Consider the following 15,496-nt stretch of genomic DNA (forward strand, 5'->3'; position numbering starts at 1 on the left):
TAGGCATACTAATGTATCATTGAATGGCACTTTTCAGTGGAAGATCTCAGCGAAAGGTTGACCCTGTAGGTGTCGAAGACCATCATGAAGTTAGTATAAGAACCAGAATGGTTTTACTTTGTGCTGCATCTGCTTCCCAGGTCCCAAGTTCTCAGTCATTGCAGTTAACTTGGCCAAGTTCAGCAGATTGCAGTCAGAAAATTCCAACTCATCCTTCTAAGAAATCTGCCTCTATCCGACTTCCAAAAGAGTTTTCATTGAAATCTTAATTGAAAGTGTTAAGGATAACCCACATTCCTTTGGGGGTACAGGCACTGATGTACCTCTTGCTTCACCACTTGTCTCTCACTTTCACTTTACTTTTTATAGCCCTTGTAACCTTTACAACAGCCTTCAATATTTCAGTACATCCAGCTACCAAACCCCAGTTACGTTGATTGGCACAGAGAACTAGCATTACTTGGGTACACTGTCTTGTTAGTGACTTARACCAGAAAAACTTCAGTCACAACAGACTGATTCATAACTGAAGTATTTATTGCTGTGATTCCCTGTTAACTAGAAATTTAACACATTTCATGGAAAGCAGAGTTGCTTCTGTTTTGAAGATGTATTTCTTCCTTTTTAACGTACATGATCAGAGAGAAAGAAGAGAATGGCATTTCTCCCCTGCCCTTCACAAGCTCAGGATCATACAGAATGAAGCAGCAAAGTAACTGTACAAAAGTATTTCTCTGCTACCAGTATGCAAGGTTCACTCAAAAACATGTACCAGGTGTCCGATTCACTGAATTCACAATGATCATAGCTTTAAATTTTTGATATATGTACATAGAACAACTGAGTTAGAACTGGTAAGGGGAAAATAACTGGGCAGGGGAAGAGGACATTGCAAATCCTTGACCTTTCTGCAGGACAGCAGAAGGTCTGGGGTAAACTGGGGTCAATTTTTGTATGAAGGAGGAAAGAACTGGGGGCAGAAACTGAGGTACAGAGTTCTTTGGTCAAGGAACGAAGCAAAAAGCGATGGTTTCCAGGAGCCCAGGAAACTCTGGGAAGCAGGCTTTTTGCTATTGTGGGTGAGAGGAACTGGACGTGTGTGTTAGCTGGTCAGCACCTAGATGTTATTTGGACTGAAAATCAGCAGTTCTCTTGCCTCCTTTCAGTCAAAGGAAGAGAACAGGGATACAGGTGTAGATGGGATTGGAACTTGACAGAACCCTGAAAAGAAAATTGGAAAAATGAAGTTTTCAGACTGCTAAGAAAAGATGGAATAAATTTGAAAAGGGAAAGGGAGTTCAGAAATAGAGAAATTGGAGAGATTGACAAAGGCAAGGGATGGAGAAGTGGAAGAGCACAAAAGGCAARAAAAAAAAAAAAAAGATGAAGGAAGTGATATGGAGACAAGCTGTATGAACAGAGAATATCTCTCAAGGTTTTGGAACTCAAACAGAGATATTACAAGTCTTGTGTCTTTAACCTGCTGTCATGAATAAAAATTTTTATGAGTAGGGATTATTTGGCAGTCAACCCAGGAAATGATAAAATCTCTATAAATAAGAAGTATCTTAAGAGCTGAGATAGATCTACAGTTTTCCTGGATTCTGACTGCAATGTCTGGGCAGATCTGGACAAAGCTGTTTCAAGAGATGTTATGTTTCTGGTGATGCTAATAAGTTTAAAAGGGAAGAACCATCAAGGAAAAATGACAATGACTTATTGTTTCTCATCTGAGTCATCCACCATAAACTCAATTATTTTATAACCTTTTAGTCACTTCTTTTTATTAGTTTGTTTTCTGTTTATCAATTATGTAGTGGTAATATCAGCAAACCTCTCTATCAGCATGGTCCTAAGTGAAATTAAGCCTCAGGTAAAATGATCTTATCAACAAGAAAGAAGGCACAAACATTTGATGACATATAAATCTGGTCCCTATACCAGATTTGGTGGAGAATTTTCTATTTTTACATGCTGAATACAGTCAGAATTTGGTGTGGTTATGTTCATTCTTTCCATTTTTAGTATGAACTAACTTTTTTCTACCACCCTTTTTTCATAGCTTTAACACTTCCAAATCGGTTGCCATAGAGATATTCCAGGAAAGCCTCAATGTGAATATTTTCACAGCCGTTGCCTGTTCGTGGTGCCAGCGTCTCTTGCTGCAGCGTGAATGGATGACAACGTTGAGTTGTTTCAATTTGTTCTCCTCTCTACCAGGCAAAGGCCGAAGCCAGGCTAGCCCTGCTAGTTTATTTCCAAGGAAATATGCGGTGCCTAGTGCACAAACACTGGGACTTCTAAATATAATTAGGTAGAAAGTAAGTAATGAAATGGGATGTGCCAAAAGGCAGGTTTGTAGTACCAGCTGGAATTAGTGGGAATGAGGGTTGTAACTGACTGCTGCTTGTGCTTGTGTTGCATGACAAACAGTGCCATTACAGTATATCTCAAAATTTTTGCTGTTTCTAGGGAATATACTAGRCAATGCTGGGCTCGATATCCATTTATATTCCTACCCAATGGAGAAAACTGCAGTGATAGCTGCTCTTGTGTGTTGCAAGTGTTTCACCCCTAGGCTTTTTTAAAGATCTGCATACAAAGTGTTCGGATGCGTCCATCCATCTGAACAGTATTGAACACAGTATCTGAACCCTGACAGCATTATATTGTATTTCTGACCTTCACATTCTCTCACTTGATCTATAGTTAAATGACATGTTTGCCAGTTTGACATTGCTGACACCATCTGCCTGCCCGGTGTGATGCTGTTGCACCATGATTCTTTGTGGTCCCGTTGTCTGCCGTGCAAAGCTCTGCGGAATGATGAACATGCTTTGACTGAAGCAACATGGGAAATAAACACACTCTCCAAACTTCATTTACAACAAGGCTTCTCTCTGCAAAAGGCCGCCTTCACTGTCCAGTATAGGTAATTAGGTAATCTTGATATAYGTAAGAACACTGCTGCTTTATCAGGCAGTATAAAGAATGGCGAGCTACTATTCAGGTGCATACCAAGTATCTCAAGTATAATTTTAGCCAAATTTTTCCCTTGTTTTTGTTTTCCCATGCATATGATACTGCATTACTGGGCTTTGCAAGACACTAAACTGAACAGTAGTGGAAACAGAAGTCTTCTGTTTTGGTTAACTGGTGAATGTTTCACTTCTCTAGTATCTAGACCATATGAAATTGGAAGGAAATAAGTGTATAAAAATTTTACACTCTGGTATCTTGTTCAAAAACATGGAACAAATATATGAAAAGGTCTCAAAAGCAGCCCTACCTTAGAAGTCCATGCCTGTTTTCAAAAGTTGAGTGAATGTGTGATGCGAATGAGACTGATAATGTCACCTGCAGGCCTGATAAATTGAAATATGACTGTTTTGATTCAAGTATTTTATGAAAAGCGAGCGGGAATTGTTTATGCAAAACCTTTCTGTCCTCATTTCCTTATCATTTAAAAAAATTAAACAAGAACTTTAACATCAAGAAAAATTTTCCACAATAAGTGTCAGGCTGATAAAACCTCAGCGCTGACCTTCAGAACAGTGAGATTTGGCTGTGATTATCCTCGGAGGTCAGAAGTTACAAATCAGATGAAGCAGTAATGGCTTTAGTCCTCTGCAACCTATATGTTCTACACAACATCCCATGCCTCATTTGCCACATCTTTTCCRCTATCCTGAGCATCACCTGCTATTCTCTCTGCAATTTCATCCCTCTCCATTACTGCTGGACTGCAGCAAGTAATGAATTTGCTAGTGATGCTCACCCTTTGGTCCACTGTGTCCCGGTTCATAACCAAAGCACTTAATGTCCTGTACATTTGACTAGCAGACATGAGAGCTAAAGCTGCTGGAGCGTATGCCAGCCCTGATGTACCTGTATCAGCAAAATGAAATGGAATGGGCCATAGATTATAACTAATTACAGATTTTTTTTTTTATTGTCACTATAAAATAATTGCAACTTAACTGTGGTCCTGTGGGATCTCATCTCTCCTCTTGCCTGTTGACCTAGGTGGCTGACCTTAGTTTAGTTTTACAGGCACAGAAATGATTTTGTCAGATACAGTTAATGCTGAATCACAGTGTGTGCTGGAGGTGTTGCGAGCCAGTGTTCCCCCATCATCATACCGGGATGGTGCCATCAGTATTACTTACCTGGCCAGCCCTGCTTTTGGATTTCTTCTGACAGTTTGCAAAGTGCTTGCATCAGCTTGTAGAGTCATGTTTCTTCCTAGTTTTAAAGAAAGCTCTATAATATGTAAGGGACACAAACCTGCCATATAGTTCTTGAGATTACAACCAGAAAGCAACACAATCACTTGCTCATTAGATTATTTCCTTCCTTCCTGGGGATCTTATTCATATTTTCCACAGAAATCTAGCAAAACTCGATGTATAAATGCAGACCCAAGCAATAGTTAAACGGAGGTGTTGGAAGACTGAGGTGCTGAAAGCTACTTTGGGAAAGGGAGTCAATAGCGCTCCCAGTCTGGAGGGACTAAACTCGGGAAGTCTTGACGCTTCAGATAATTTCTTTCGTTTTCCTTCCAGTTCTCACAGCGGTTGTCCTGCCCTTGGCGCTCTCACCTCTCGCTGCCTCCCTTGCAATGTGTAAAAGCTGCACGTCGYCCCCTCGGCGAGAGCGGGGCAGTGGGGCCAGAAGGGACACGACGCCTTTTGGTGGGTGGGTTCCTCTCTGATCCGTCTCCTTCAGATTTGTTACCCGTATCCCAGGAACGGGGAGAGCATTGATGGGTGCTGGTCAACAGCCTCCCTGCCGTAAAGGTAGCCTGAGGCAGGACACTCGCGTGGCCCGTGGCTATGGATCCTGGAGAGGGGCAGCCAACCCCRCCGCGCGCTCTGCAAGGCCAGCTTCTGCCCTGCTGCTCACAGAAAGCTGGTGGTGGGGGGAACCCCCTCTGCTTCGTGCCTTTTTGCTTCCCTCTTTCCGAGCTTCTGTCAATTTGCCAGCCCTCACGTTGCAAACTGCCTGTGGGAGGGAGCAGGGGTTGTCCCTCTCCTGAAAGMGGAGAAGCGGCATAAAGATGTTGAGGCTTTATCACAGACAAATGCTAAAGAGAGGAGATGGGGAGAAGCTGCTTGCTTTATTTGCTCACTCCATCAAAAACACTGAGCCTTCATATATATGGCATTTAATCCTCTAACACAGACACCCTGCCTGCAAAACTTAAGTGCTAACAGTAACTAATAAGAATATACTTTAACAATTAGTTTATACTGTTAATTCCGGTTATAGAAATTCTTAAAAGTAATTCTGTGCAACTGCACGTAGAAGAATTCCAAGAGCGTGCATCCTGCAAAAGTAGACACTGTGCTTAAATATAAGCAAGCTCACAAAGAACAAAGTTGAAATGTAGCATTACATACACAATTTCTCAGTGATATTTGATAGTTTTGTACCAGTAGAAGAATTTAAAGGTAAAGAGTGTATTTCATGGATGTTCAGAAAGATAAAGCAGGAGAAAAGCTGACAGGAATAAGGCGCTCTGCTACAGAAGACAGCCGCCTTTAAGGAGACCTATTTGTAAATTTGTTCTTAATAAAAGAACTTGCATTGCAAGCATGACCTTGTTCAGAAACTTAGAAAGCAAAATCAAGCGAGCTTCTTGAATGGAGTTGACCCTTTAAATGTCAGAGCGTGCTCCAAAGCACTTTCAGATTCTTGTGCATCCTTTAATCCACATGTACAGAGTGTCTTCAGATTCTCTCTTGCTCCCAGAAGAGATTAAAATAATATTAGGAACTATTTGTCAAATTACATACAGGAATAATCAGTACCGAGACTCAATTTTTGGTGAGGGGATTTTAGTAGTTTTTGCAGAGTTCCCCAATGTAACGTTAACCATAGGGCTGTTTGCATTTTTTGGATGTTTTAATAAATGTTCTAAATCATTTTTTACTCGTAAAATATACTGCAGATAATGAAGCTGATTATTTTGTTTAGACATCTAAACTGCAAATCCATCATGGATAAAACCACTCATTTTTATAAACCGAGTAAGCAAAGATAAAAGCACTATCAGAAAGGATGCCTTTAGTAAACTGTTTTATTGAAATGACCCCAGAACTATCCAGTTAAAGTTCAGCGAGAAGAACTTGAATCAAATGAATTGGTATTAATTTCCAGGGAGGATGTCTAATCCTTCATGTGCTTTGTTTAACATTGTAGGATCTTCTGGGAGACTTTACTGCTTGCCTTTCTTTGAGGGTACCGACTGAATTTTGAAGACTTCTCAGGAGGCCTGAGCACTTTGCTGGACTGACATGATATGAAGGTGGCAAAATCACATCACTGTTAATGTACGTTTTTTTAAATAAATCTTGAGGAAAACGAATTGGAGGTAACAAGCAGAGAAATGGACTGATGGTAACTGCCTGTTTCATTGTTTCAACAGCATTTCAGGTAAAGATCTCCCTGCGCTTTCTTCCCTCCTTCTGAAACTTGATGGTGACATAGTCAGTGCTGTTGCGTTCCTGGCTCTACTATAATGAGGAAAAAGGCGTTACAGTTGGTCAGAGCCGGTGAGCTACCCTGTGCCTTTTCGGTCAGTGCTGTGATGAAATAGAAACAGCAGAGGACTTACTGAACGTAGAAAGGCCTTTTATGTTGAACAGCTTTTAATCTAGTCCAGCTGGTTTTATACAGTGTCTAAACAGTAAGCCTTTCTTCTAAAAAGGTGTAGTACAATGAAGTTGAAATTCTGTTCTGCATGTTATGAAACTAACATTTTAAAATAGACCTCTTGATTTGAGGAAAGAGCAGTGAACTGAGAGACGGGCTCATGTATTCGGCACTTGTATAATAATTACAAGTTATTCTCATCAGTGAGCTCATTCTTTTCTGGAACAGAGTAAAGATGGTGCTGACCCAGTGTACATACTGGATGTTTCTTTTCTGCTTCTACAGGAGCATTTATTGAATACTATTTTAATGATATTTCATTTCACTATGCTGTGTTTGTTTCTTACAGAAATTAGCAAATGCAGTTTCACTTCAGCAGCCAATCTCCTATTAACGACGCCTACCTGTAGTTACAGTCCAGAGCAAAATCCAGCTAGAACAAGAGAGTAGTCAGCCAACCCTGCTTTAATTTATTTTTTTTCTAGATATTTGTTCTATGTATTTGTTACTGAAATTTGATAAGTAATCAAAAACAAATTTCAAAGCAAGACAATCTGCAGCTGCAAGTATCTGTTGTCACAGATTTACTTCATGAACTAGTTTCTAACATGGGTTGCAATGGGATGGGCCCCGTTTAATGCTGATGATGCATGTAAAATGTGTATATGGGATGCTAGGACTTAGTCAAAAGGAGCCAAAGCAGGATAATGCCATGTTGTAGCAGACCATGGGGGGGAGTACGTAACAACAACATCAAACTGTTACAACTCAGGAATAGAGAAACTGAAAGCAGGAGTTTGACACAAGACACCTGAACATGGCTAATCTCTTTAACTCTTGTTGACAATGAAAATCGATTTCCTAAAAGAAGACTTTCAGATTTGTAGACTCRCAACAATCAAGCCACCCACAGATATAAGATAAAAAAGCAAAAGCTTTACCTAACCAGAACTATTAAAATTAGTTTTCAAAAATGGAATGGTGGATTTTGGTCACTTGGAAAGGAGTTTGGTAATTTCTTTGTTTATTTGACTGGATGCTCAATTCATTAACTTTATAAATGGGAATATTTACACATACAGAATTACTGTTTTCTTTCTTTTGCCCTAGATAGCTGTGATGTATTTGTTTCTAAAATGATGTTGTTTACTAAGAGAGCTTTTGTTGTTAGCAGCGTAGCCGAGATAGGCATCTAGCCCGCAGTACGCTTTTGTGCGGGAGACATTCACAGCTGCCAGAGAGCTGTCAGTTCATTGCCTTGGCTGGAGATCTGTGGATAAAAACCACTACAGATTGAAGCCAAGATATAGTATAGGGGCTTTTCTTGTTTGTTTTCTAACTGGCACTTGGTATCAAGAGGGCTTAAATGCTAGTTTAGTGTTACTTTATCTTGGCAAACTTTGTGTGGAAGACAACAGTAGAGTAATGGTTGCATAATGCTTTATTTGGTATTAACGTCTCTGTACAACATGCTTTCTAAAGAGAATTTTGTTTCGTCTTTTATTTGAGAAATTTCATGTTCTTCCTAAATGCTATTCAGAAAACTTACTCAAGTAGAAATTACTGAAGTTAGACAGAATTGTGGCTTTTTAAACATTCCCCAGTTAATCAGTGTTAGAAATAGGAACAGCATGTAGAAGAGCTTCACTCTGTTGCAGTCTGCAACAGTCTCTCACTGTACCTTGGTAAGTAAAAGATCATGGTAACTCTGAAAAATGTTTTCAATATCTGCTCTTTATTAAGACCAGCATATGAAAAGAAGAGAGAGAGTGAAAATACTCATTTTCACCTTTTTGATTCATCTTCTGGGGCTGATATTCCCTGTATGCTTGTATCTTTTTATAAATAGAAATTATATTATGATATGCTAAATTCTGGCCTGAATACACTTTATGGTGAATCAGATGCATTGTTTTTGTTGAAGGTACCAATTCAGGAGTTAATATTGGTTCAATTTAAAACAAAGTCTTAAATTAAGGCTTTACTTGAAGACAATATACAGCCATTGATTGTAAACCTGATGCGATCTCTCTCTGCATCTGGATTGATTAGACAGTGATTTCTGAGTCAGAGAACTGGGAATAAGTGATATCTGAACACAGACTTTCCATGTACGAACACAGACTTTCCATGTACATTTTCATGTTTCAGCAACTTAAGTTTAAAGAAGTGTGTCAACAGTATGTTGGAACCAATACCTTAATCTCTATCAAACCATCTCTGAAAATAGCCAAGAGCTTAAAAGAAATTTCTGTAGTGACCAATGAGCCAAAGACAATTGTTGCATTTCATGATCCATTCATGGGAAGCTAAATCATATTAAGTGGTGAAGTCACTAGAAGATATTTAACTGGATTTGTGCCTATGACACTCAAAGATCCTAAATGTCCTGAGAATTAATCTCCTAAAGAATCCAAATAACTCACTATCTTGTTAGGGAAAATTGTGATGGAGCTATTTTTCATTAAAAGTGCTATTCATTAAAATGCCTAAGCTTTGCAAAATTGGATCAATTTTGCTGATGTGTTTTTTTAAGAATGAAAGGAACAAAAAAAATTCAACTTTACATAAGATCACACTTCTGTATGTTTTCTATTTTCCTTTAAAAATTACTTTGCTTTGAGTTATTTATGTTATCTAATATACCACAAAATTAGAATTACGAAGTCAAAAAGGAAGAACTCACCAAAGCACAGTTCTTCCTGAGTTTACTTCCTGAGGAAGCTTTCAGAATGTGGGGATTTCACAAAATTGGTTTTCTCTCACTGCCCATTTGAAAATAGAACTTAGGTTCCTGAAACACTGAGGATTTTTTGAAAGGATTACTTTTTCTTGCCAGTGAGTTTACCTTTTGTAGAAACATAGTGTTCTCAGTCAAGGGCATTAATTTACACTACTTTTTCAAATGAACCTTTCATGAAGTTGCTGTTCCCTCCCTTTCCCATCAAAAATAGAAATAGAAATTTAGGAATTCACAGATTTTTAAGTTTGCCAGTAATTTATAGTGATTATAGAGTGTGACCTTCTGCATAACAGAAGGTATGATTTCTGAGAAGAAAATCCTGCTTTGTGTCCTTTAACTGCGATTGGACTAAAGCATACAGTTTGTTAAAATATCCACTTTTGATAAAAAGAAGTGTCAGTGTTTGAAAACTTGCTGCAATCCACCTGCACAGAAACCACTGTCTGTTCTGGTGAGACCTTGTTTTTTTTTCATGAYGGCTACAAGTAACATCAGATCAGTCTAAACCTTCATGGCTCAAATCCAAATGTGATATTCTGCCACCTGATCCCATCGGCAGCGTGGTTAGCCCAGCAGTTTGGTTAGTGATTGGGTCAGTCTTCTCCTTAACCCAAAACAGATTAGTGCGTATAACCAAGACATAGTTAAGAGCTTGAAAAATGAATACAGGCTGTGTGCTGGTGTGACCACAAAACCAATCCAGGTGGCTCCTGCAGAGTCAGGTCTGACTCCAGTCTGCCAGACACTGTTAACCCAAACACAGCTGTTACCTCCTCATACCCAACACATCTATTTAAATAAATAAATCTGTATTTGCAAAAATGTAAGCACAAGAATTATTTAGCCCTAAACCCCTTGGCAATGCGGATCAATGACTGCAGCAGCCCTGACACCTTCTCCCTCCTCTCTGTAAGCCCACAGCTGCTCGCCCAGCGCTGTTTTGGTTAGACAAATGTGCCTGTTTTGAAATTTGTGGAAGAGGGAGAACATTAACTACTTCTCAGGCACATTCAGCATGAATTAGTATGAAAAGTGATATATCAGCATTCGGGTTTATTCACTTTAATTATAGTTCACAGACACCAAGACTGTTTTAGCAAGGCCCAAAAGTTTTTAATGTATCCATTCAACTGGATACCTGCGCAATGTGGCTGCCTGGGTAAGGGATGTAGAAGAAATTTGCCATGAGTCGTTACTGGTACAATCATTACTGAAAAATAAACAGCAAAATAATGGTGTCAGTTTTAAACTTAGCACAACCCAGTAGCTCTCATGTATTAATGAGACCATACCCATAAAAGACGTGCTGAGAGCTGGGATGGCAGGAGCGCTGTGACAGCGTGCGGCCAGCGTGCAGGAGCCGGACACTTTGGATCCAGGGGCTGCGTTGCAGTAGCTGCAATGCCGAGAGGACGGATTCTCGGGAAAGAAAGGAGAAGGACAGGTCTTCAGTCACTGCTGTAACGAGAAAATAGTCTCAAATATTAACAAGATAAGAAATCGTGGGCAATTACTCTTTTAATGTATTGTGGAATTCTTTCTTGCCTGCACCAGAGAGGAACGAGGAGGCTGTTTAGCCTTTTTAATGAACAAGTCATAAAGCAACTGGCTCTACCATCGTAGTAATTTAAGTGTTTTTCAGGTGATTCTTCTAACCTTAGATAGTTCAGAGCAAAGTTTTTCAAGTTTTCCTCAGTGGTTTAGAGGCAGGTGTGGTGGTTTGTTGCCTTTGGCTCAGGCATTTAACAGTGAGGCTCAGCTGTAAGTTTTCAGAGCAGTACAAACGTACAGTAGTGGGCTGCTCTGCGGATGACAAGGCCATAAACTGGCTGTAACTGTCTCTGATATACTTACACACATACTATATATTTAGAGTGGTTTAATTTTAGGAGTTTAATTTTAATAATGCTATATTATCCTAATCATTTCTACACAATGAATCTGCTAAATAGCTGTGCCAAGCCATGTAAAATAACCTTGCTACCTGAAGAAGTACTGCCAAATCACTTTTTCTTTCCTTGCTAGTCCTTTAAAACGAACACCCATCCTCATTTTCTGGCCCTCCTATTCACCCTGTTGCCTTGCGCTGCCTTCTGCTCCCGCGGGTGTTTGTGCCATAGTGCCCTCGAGCTTTGCGTCTCCCCACAAAGGTGGTGGTGGTGGTGGGGGGGGTTGTGTTGTGCTTTGGTTTTGACCAGGGACTATTCAAGACAATATAAGATAAATGGTTGTTAAAGAGTAAGTACTACATCTCACCGTTTGAACTGTAGCTTTAATACTTCAAAATAATTCTGAAGTTTATATGGAACTAATAGATAAGAAATTATATAGATATACACATATAGGCATACATTATTTGCAATTAAATGCAAATATTCTAAAGATATTTTTGCTACCATTCAACTTTTATTTGACAATGCCTACTGGAGAACAACTATTTAGTATGTTTTGTTAATGGTCTGTTTTAGACATTTGCCCTTGATATGTGCCTACAGCCTCATCACCATCAAATCCTTCCTACTGAGAAACCTTTCTCCTAGCTAGAACAATCTTTTTCTACTCACTTTAGCAAAGCGAAGAATATTCCTTCCCATAACATTCTCTCCCTCATATGTGAACTATTTTATTCCCTCTCAGAAACAACCTCTTACTCACTGATTAAGGCAGCTCCTTTAATTTCTTTTATCAGTATTCCTCAAGGAATATTTATGTTCAGTTGCCTTTCAGGATACTGTGTGCAACCAGCACTGTAAAGGCTACTGCAGAGTTGAGGATCTGAACATTTTCTTGCAATTCTCTGAGCTGATACCTATGACCCCCCCGCTTCCCCCGCCTGAGTGTTCAACACCTGCACAGTGAGGTGGAGAGGACTGAGAAGACATTTCAACTCTCATAAGCCACATGGCAATGAAAAAAATAACCAGGAAGCCATCAAGCCTGCCCAAAGGGAAGATATAAACAAACTGTAATTATTTGTGGCAGAGAATTTCTGCCTTTACCGATATGTGCAAGTATGCAGAGATCCTCCCTTGGAAGGTTATGCAATATGACACATTTTGTACCTTATTAGACTCCTGCATAACGGACTGATTGACCAAATGTTCTGTAGACACAAAATCATATTGTTTTAGTAAATTATAATTTTATTGATGCTAAGTGAATGGTTCAGTGATGACATTTATATACACAACTTATAAGCACCTTGACTAAGGAATTATGCTTTCTCTAGTTCCCTACTATTCAAGTCTCTTTCTCCTCAGACCTGTTCTTAACACAATTTTAATATGCATTCACTCACAGCTGTCAAAGCTGCTGTCTTTGAATGTTGTTAGGCCCGTGACTTCCTCCCTCTCTGAAGCTCGTTGTGCCACGGCTTTGCAGGTTGCTTTGAGACATTCAAGTGATCTGTGCAAAGACAGCATGGACTGATGGGTAGTAAGAGATTATAAGAGGGAAAAAGTATTATTTTCCTCAATGCATCATGCAAATAATTCAGTAGCCTGGCCTAACTACCAATATTACAGGAGGTTTTCCCGAAATCCTCCTACTTGACTTGGTTGCATTGGATAGTGAAAGCTGGGTGAGAGTTTGATATCACTTCTATTGTGCTTGTATCAAGCCTGTAGAAGAGCAACCTGGAATAGCCAGAAATGAGCCTATTTGGTTTAGAAAAAATGTATGTAGTAATATTGTAAATAATTGTTCTTGGGCCTATATGATAGGTGTTGAGTCTAATGGCACTTACTCTCCATAACCATTAATGCAGTCACAGGATTTAGGCCTTTAACTACCTTGGCATGGTTTTTACATCTTTGTAATTCCACATTTTTTAACACAGTTAAACAACAGAGGCTAAATTTGTCTGTATATTGTGCTTATATTCATGACAGTTTGAGTTCCCATGTATTGTAAGCTTTGTAATAATTTGCCAGCAGCATAGGAAAATTATGGTATTGAGTTAGGTGTCTATAAAAACATCCCGAAAACCACATTGTACAAGGTGACTAAATCAAAATACCTTTAAATTATGTGTCAAGTATTTTTAGTAAAATTTCGAGTCAACTGTTGTAACAGAACAGCATTCACAAAGAGTTTTACCAGTTTTTTATCCTTCCTGCTATCATGCTTCATGATATATAGTAATAATTAGTTTAACCATAGGAATAGGAAACCATAAGACTATAGGGGGCCATAACAGGAGAAAGAAGTTGAAGCCTGCTGCTAAGTTCTTCAGTAGAGTGATCTTCTGATTTGTCTCTTAACCATTGAATCAAAAGCTCCTTTTGTAGTTATGTGATAGTACATTGAGCCTGACTTTTTGCATGGCACAAAATTAGCTTTCATTTCTTAAAAATGAGTCCTCTCCCCAACAATAAACACAGGAAACAGGAACTCATAATGCAAAATAGTAATAATAAAGTACTTCCTCTCTTAGATGGAATTATACTGTTTCTTTGAAAAGTAAAAAAATTTGTCAAAACCGTCAAAACTTGTGACGGGATTTCCTAATAACTAGGTGTGCATCATCGAATAATGGCAAGAGATTCACATCCTTTATTTAAGGAGTCAGAAAGATGAATCACAAGGTTATGATCTCAAAAACATCTAGGGAGAGTGTGGTTTTCTAATAAAGATCAGTTGACATATGTTCACAGCTAAATAAGTATGCCAGCCCACATCAGGCCAGGGCTTATAGCGGCTATTTGCAACTTTGAATTGACATAGTGATACTCACTTTTCTGTAAGATGAAGCCATGGAGCAAGTTTGAGATAGTCTGGAAAAGGAATTTCCGATGGCTTCAAAAGGTAAATTTTTAAGCAGTTGAAAAAAGTTAGTTTTCACTGTAGTGAGAAGCAGAGCTATCAGATGCACATTGCAAAACAAAAAACGTAAAAAACATCAAAAGAAAACTTTTGTAACGTTATAAGCGGTTGCCAAATTGTAGGTGAGGTTAGCATGAAACAGAAAGAATGCTTTTGTGAAAACTGTGACAGAAGTGGCTTTGGATTAAAAAAATCCAGCTGGATAAAGCAAACTCTTTCCTGCTATGAGTTAATCACTCAGCTAGGTTACTTCTGCTGTAATTAGTTCTGTATTAATGAAACTCAGCACCTCAATAAATCAAAGAGGTGAGACTTCTGTACTATTCCACTGGGCTTTCTGCCTTCCTTCAGCTCATATTCACAGAATTAAAAAGGCATCTAATTGATTTTTTTCCTTCACCTGCAAAATTCACAACATGTCACTCAGATGAACATCTGTTTTGTTTTCTCCCTAGAGATAGCAGAAAGATGTGTAATCCTCATCAGCAATTCTTGTGGCTTCTCTGACGCCGCCTCTGACTTTCTTCTGCAGCCTATTTCAGTGGGGTGCGCAGGACGAGCTTGTCAGAGCTCGCTGTAGTGTTAACCATTACCCGCCGCTTTTGCTTGCTAGCTAGAAAGAGAGATAAACTTTATTATCTTTATGTGACGTGAATAAACTTGCAAGGGGAACAAAGGGGAGATACTGCATGGTATTATTCATAAGTTTTTCTTCCCTTTGCAGCAACATTGTCTATCACACTTACTTATTTACTGATCTCTTTTATATCACCTGGTCTGATTATATCCTTAGTTTAATGATATGGGAGCTGTAGGCCAAATAAGCATTGGTATACTACAGAAAATTCAGTATACAGCTGAAAGCATTTTATGAAACATGAACTAGTCTTTTCCAATTTTTCATTATTTTTGTTAAAGTGCATTTATCTTTATTAAAGGCATCACATTTTACTATCTGTAAGTACAGAAGGCATAAACCTCACAGATACTGCAGTTTGCATATTTTGTAAGGTAAATTGTTCCAGAACTGCATTATTTACAGTGTTACCGCAAGATGTACCTGTTGTACCAACTAGTAACTGTTCTACCAACCAGTTCAAAGGAGATGCACAGTCAATATAGCTGCTATACTAGAGCGAACGAAGCTGGCAGGGTATGAATTTTTATATAATGGTGTGTTTATTTCTAGCATTACCTTTTTATGTAAGAAGTTTCAGAAATGGCCACAGGAGTGCTGTTTAGTTGTCATCACTGAGATAAATGATCTTTCCA

Source organism: Apteryx rowi, unplaced genomic scaffold, assembly GCF_003343035.1.
Source record: "Apteryx rowi isolate R43461 unplaced genomic scaffold, aptRow1 scaffold_188, whole genome shotgun sequence".
Classification (NCBI taxonomy): domain Eukaryota; kingdom Metazoa; phylum Chordata; class Aves; order Apterygiformes; family Apterygidae; genus Apteryx; species Apteryx rowi.